Source organism: Lissotriton vulgaris, chromosome 1_1 (genome assembly GCF_964263255.1).
Source record: "Lissotriton vulgaris chromosome 1_1, aLisVul1.2, whole genome shotgun sequence".
In the NCBI taxonomy this organism is placed as follows: domain Eukaryota; kingdom Metazoa; phylum Chordata; class Amphibia; order Caudata; family Salamandridae; genus Lissotriton; species Lissotriton vulgaris.
The window spans coordinates 1,140,923,131-1,140,929,478 of record NC_141685.1 but is presented as its reverse complement, the minus strand read 5'-3'; positions in this window follow the sequence as shown (position 1 = coordinate 1,140,929,478).

Here is a 6,348-nt window from a genome sequence, read left to right as displayed (position 1 = left end):
TATGTATTTAATCTAAACACAACCCCTCTGCACTCTTTATGAGGTCAGAGGTAAAAATACAATACAAGTCACACAGTTAATATATGCTAAGTTTCACAGTATATGTTATGCCCTAGGGGCCTCACAAACCATATACTAAGAAAGTGGTATAAGTACCACGTGAGAGTTAGAAAGCAGGCCTGGGGCCTATGGAATCGCTGGGGCTATTCTACTCGACCAAAGGATAGGAAGGAGGAGGCCCACGGGAGACGCGTGCAGTGTCTAAACACAGAAGCGGGTTACCATTGACTTTCTATGGGAAACGAAGAAGTTACAAATGTACAATTTAAGGACACTTCCGGATAGACTAGGATGGAACCCTTTTAAACTAGGACACTTTGAGAGTCAAGACCCACGGGAGCACTGGAGTACTCGTGTTACCTCACCCAGGGAATCCGGGTGCATAGGTGTCTTTTCGTGTCGGGTTTCGTCGTCGTTTTATATGGAGAGCTGCAAGGAAGTACTGCAGGCGACCAGAGGAAAAGTGTCCGGGTGGATCCAAGGGTGGATCGAAGATCTAAAGAACCTGAAAGCAGAGGGACAGAGTCTGGGTCACTGGCCAGTGACCAGGAAGGAACCTGGCGATGTCGGGTGATTTCAGGTGAAGTAGTCGAACTTGTCTCTTAAGCCACGAGGTCCAGGAGGTATCAACGATGACCAGGCGCTGGATTCGAGCTGTCTCACAATGGTTCTAGATGACTGCGGTGTCGGTATCCGGATTGGACCCAACAAGCCTTGGCAACCGCAACCCACGCAGGATGTCGAGATTGGCTCTGTTGCAGACCAGCAAGTCTGTGGCGCTTCTCCTTTTCAGGGAAGCTGGAGCAAGCCTGGAACAACCAGGAAAGCAAAGGAAATTCAAAGTAAGGTCTTCAAGGGGCTCAAAAGCCAACGGGCAAGGAACCGGGAAGACGCTTGAGTTCAAATGCAAGGGTGGGGCCCACGGGACACTCGCGGAGTGTGGGGGCCTGGGCTTTGGTGCAAATGTTGCCCAGGGCTGGGGCTTCTTGTACCCCAATGCACACCTTACTGAGGCTTTAGGAAAGCAGTGCAGGTAGCAAAATGCAGGATGTCCAGGGTGTCGGGTCCCACGTCTCTCGTGTCCACCACGGGTCTCAGCTTTGCTGTGGATGTGAGTCAGAGTCAGAGAAGTCTGGAAGTCCAGTTTCTGTGTCCCAGAGTCTTCGGGATCCGACGGGAGCCTTGAAACTGCAGACTGGCAAAGTTGCTGTTGGTGTCTGTTTGCACAGGGTGGTCACTCCTTGACCACAAGGTAGATGTCTTCCGTCTTCCAGTCAGAATGGAATGTCAAAGGTCCAAGATATGTCTTTCAAAGATTTGTCCAGGATAATCTAAAGTCTTAAGGACACAGCTCCTAAACTTATACTAAGAATGGGGGCTGGATTACCTGACTAGGTCCCTCTTATGAGTGGGCCCGAGAAGGGGGTGGTTACACCCCTTTCCTTTTGTCCAGTTTTGCGCCAGAGCTGGGGCTGTGTCCCAGCAACCGGTTTGAACTGGGCTATGCATGAAGCACCTTGTGTGCCCCAGGCAGTGTCTAGAAGCATTTACTGAATGCAGCCCTCCCTGCCCCAATACACAAAACCCCTGTCTGGGGAGGTGCCAGCCCCTCCCTGGACAGGAAACCTATTGTCCAGGCCTCCCCTGCTGGAGTTTCGTCCAGCAACAGGAGGTCAGACTTGTGTCTGTGGCAGCACCATCCATTTTGTGATGCTGAGGCTCTGTTTAACTTTAACCCGGTAAACCGGTAACTACATGTCTTCTCCCTCTAGAAGGGTGGAATGCTACCCCCGCCGCCAGGACTGGCGAGGGGGTAGTATTCCAAAGTGTTTGACACCTTACACAACATGTTTTGATAAAGCCAAACCAAAGTTAGCATTAACCACAAGGATTATAATGCACTTAAGAGTATATGGTATGGCTATATCATAGAACAGCTATAAGGAGATGGTTCCGAAAGCTGCAGAGGGGATCAGCTCATGCTAGGGCACCCTCTCACATAAAACCAAGCACTCTGCCTCCAGGATTGTTGAGGTCTACCATAGGAGTGGCTTATAGATGTATATGTGTATATATATATTCACTGAAAAAAACAAAGGCTTCACACCAGTTATAGTTAGGAATTAGCATATAAAAAGCCTATTAAATTCACAGAAAAAACCATAGTTTCACACCAGTTATAGTTAGCTGCAAATTTTACTGACATAAAACCATTGAAATTCCACGTTATAGTTAGTTGGACTCACTATAACTTGCGCGTGTAATGCACTTCTGATGACGTCACATATTACATCACTCATGACATGGTCAGTGACATCACTCATGACATCACTGATGACACCATCCAGTGAATGTGTATCTTTCTGAAAAATAAACATTTTTTATATATGTATATGTAAATGTCGATGGAAGAATAAATGTTTAAATAAATGTTTTAATGAATGTTTTTTTTAAATAAAAATTGATTGGTTAACTGGCTTATTAAGTGTATCTTAGTGAATACATATATTAGCGAGTAATGTTAAAATATTTAAATATATGTATCAGTGTTTCACTTTGTGTATAAATGGCTACATGGGGTTGGTGAGTAGCTACATGTGTGTGTATATGGGTTATTAGATGTTTTTTAGTATCAGTATGAGTGTCTGTATGGTTTGGTGGGGGTATTACTTTGCACATAGATGCATCAATGGCTGACTCACTGTTTGTATGTGTTTTGAAGACAGCATATGTGCAGGACTATATGGGTGGATGAGTGTGTATATGTGTGTGTTAGTGAGTGAATGACTGTCTCACTAGTGTCTTTATCGGTAACAACATATGTTTTAATCTAGTATATGTGAGTATTGATGTTTATAAGTGAGTATATGTGAGATTGTAAGAGTTCCTGTTTAAATAAGTATGTGTTTCTATAAGTGATTGTTAAAGAGAGTAAGTATGTGTAAGTTTCCTTAGAAGTAAGATGGTAGTGTGTGTATAGTTGTAAATGCAAATAAATGGATGTTCAATAGTTTATTTGCATGTGTGAGTATGTGTGTGAGTAACTTTTGGATGACTGTCGGTGTGTGACAGGATGTATTGGTGTATCACTACATATGATGAGTGAGTATATGTATGAGTGACTATATAGAACTGTTGGTGAATGAGTAGATGTGTATATAGATGGTGGTATTACTGAATTGGTTGTTGTAACTGGTATGGATATCTCCATTTTTTGAAAATGTTAATTTCTATTTTTGAATATGTGTTTCAAGGGTTACATTACACTGAAAGGAGGTCTGTCACTCAGTCACAAAGATGGTGTCATCAGTGATGTCATGAGTGATGTCACTGACCATGTCATGAGTGATGTAATATGTGACGTCATCAGCAGTGCATTACACGCGCAAGTTATAGTGAGTCCAACTAACTATAACGTGGAATTTCAATGGTTTTATGTCAGTAAAATTTGCTGCTAACTATAACTGGTGTGAAACCTATGTTTTTTTCTGTGAATTTAATAGGTTTTTTATATGATAATTCCTAACTATAACTGGTGTGAAACCTATGGTTTTTTCAGTGAATTTCATAGGTTTTTTAAATGCTAATTACTAACTATATATAAGGCCCCAAACCTATGTTTTTTTCTTTGAAGTTAAAAATTTGGTTAATAGCAAATGTCTATAGCTATGAAATGTAATATTTTTGAAAATGAATGAATCCTATATTTTATTTGTATTTTAAACAATTTTTTTTATTTTTTTATTTTTGACCCTGGAGCGCTCCCGGGGCGCGCCCCGGTGAGCGCCCCGGAGAGCGTAGTCGTTTGAAGCGCCCTGGTGGCGAACTGGGAAGCGTCCCGTTAGCGCCAATGTCGCGAACGAAAACATGATTGTGACGTATCGCGTAGCCGCGTCCGCGTGAGACGCACGGCGTAAGCGTACCCGGAAGCACTCGAGCGAATACGATCGCGCAACGTAAACTTCCGAAGCGCTTACGCGACGCGACCCGGGGCGCGTCGGTCATGTGACCTGAAAATAACACTTTTAATTGGTGCAGAACAGTTTTACTTTCATAATGATGAAATACCTGGTCTTGTGACCTGAAAATAACACGTCTCATTGGTTCAGGCCTTTTTATTTTCCAAATGATGAAAGACCCCACCTTTTATCCTTATTCTGACTTTATCCTTTGACTGAGGAAGACCTGATTGTACCTCTCTGTACCTTTTCATCTATATAATGGCTTCAGTAGCAGCAGCAGCTGGTGCATCTGCACCACCACCACCACCACCACCACCAAGAGGACCACCACAACAGTACATTGGTGGTCAAGAAGAGGAGGAAGAGGAAGAGGAGGATGGGAGAAGATGGCTGCCTGAACAAAATACCCCATACAAGCCCAAGTCACACATTGTATGGGAGTTTTTTTCACTCCCAGAGGGAAAGAAAAAAGTGAATGCGGTCAAGGTAACTTTCCTAATCTGTAAGGAACAACTCTCAAGGGGCAACCCAAACAAAAAGTATTCCTTTGGTAACAATACCATGATTCGACATATGATCCGTAAGCACCCTAACAACTATTCTCGTGCAGAACTCAGGGAACTGGCCAGTAACCCCCCCCCCCAGTCATCAAGGACCACCTCCCAAAGAAACAAACCCGCTTCATCGGGACCAGAAACATCAGAGATGATGCATTGTATTCAGCAACGATTTGCTGATTTTAAAATCACTTGTACTGCATGTGGCAAGCTTATCGCCTATGGTGAAAAGAGCATAAAGCTCATCGTCCTTGCAGGTGACAATCACAAGTGCCCCAAAAAGAAGTAATTTTCTTCTTTTTTTCGTTTTTTGCTCCAGTTGAGCCAGTTTCAATTCCCTTTTTTTTGTTTCTCCCCCTAAAAAAATACAAAAAAAATATTAAACTGTTTTGAAAAGCCAAAAAAAGTACAAAATGTTCAAAAAACATTTAAAAAAATATAAAACAAAAAGAAGAAAAAAAACAGTTCTTTTCAGAACTACCTCCAATGTATTAAAAAAATGCTTAATTTTTTAAAAACTCTGTCATTCTTTTTTCCTCATGGTACGCTCCCCGGTCCGCTTCCCGGTGCGTGTACCGGGCGCTCCCCTGCGCAAAACGAAAAGAAAAAACATTTTTTTTTTGCCCCGCGGGCCCTTTTATAGCCCCCACATCAAACCAAGGGGGTCAGGGGGGGTCTACCCTGCCCCCTTATGGTCATTTCCCCCTTTGTTTTGGCCACCTCTTGTGTCTCGATCCTACCAAGACACAAGATGGCGGCCGTTCCGGACTGTTTTGAATGTTTACAGACATCCGAAAGCGCGTACCGGGGCGCTGCCATAGATATATATATTTTTTGAACCTAAATTACTCAAAATCCACTGGAGCACATATCTTGAGACATAGCAAAGGCACATCGGGCTACCAGTCCCTACAATTTTGCCAAGTTTGGTGCAAATCCATTCAGCCGTTCGGGCTAAAAGTGAGTTCGACCGCCCTATGCAAATTAACATGGGGAAAACACGTTTTGGGACCCCCCTTTTATCTCGGCCCCGCTTGACGAATCTCCCCGAAACTTTCAAGGAAGGACCGGAGCTCCACGAGGCAAATTTGAGGAAGTTTTCAGGCAGATTCGTCAACCGGCGCCAAAGTTATTTCAAATAGAATTTTGAGATTTTGCATTGAAAAAAATCCTAACTATAACTACCTACTGGCGACCGCCAGAAGGTAATATATATATATATATATATATATATATATATATATATATATATATATATATATATATATATACAGGTATACTATATCTAAGTAAGGGTTGATTACACCACCTTACCCAGGCTGTGGGAACAGAAGGCCTGCCAGGGGGGCATAATACATGCTGCAGCCCCTGGTAGGCCTGGGATGCACCTATCCCCTGCGTACCTATGGTACACTAAACAGGGGCTCACAAGGGTGACCCAGTAACCAATCTGGCAGGTACCTAAAGTACATGGAGTCCATTTTATAGAGAAAGCAGATAGACTTGGGCCCTGATTAGCAGGGTCCCAAGCCAACTTAGTCGAAAACCAGCAAAACACCAGAAGAAAAGTGGGGGTAACCATATAGTAAGATTCCACCTTCCTACAGTAGGTATTGTAATGATGTTTGCGAAACTATTTCTCATATTTCAGGAGCATGTCCTAAAACTAAGGACATTAGGATAAAAAGACATAACCAAATTCTGGAATTGCTCATTGATAGAGCAAAAAGGTGTGGTTGGATGGCATATAGGGAACCTCATGTTAAGAA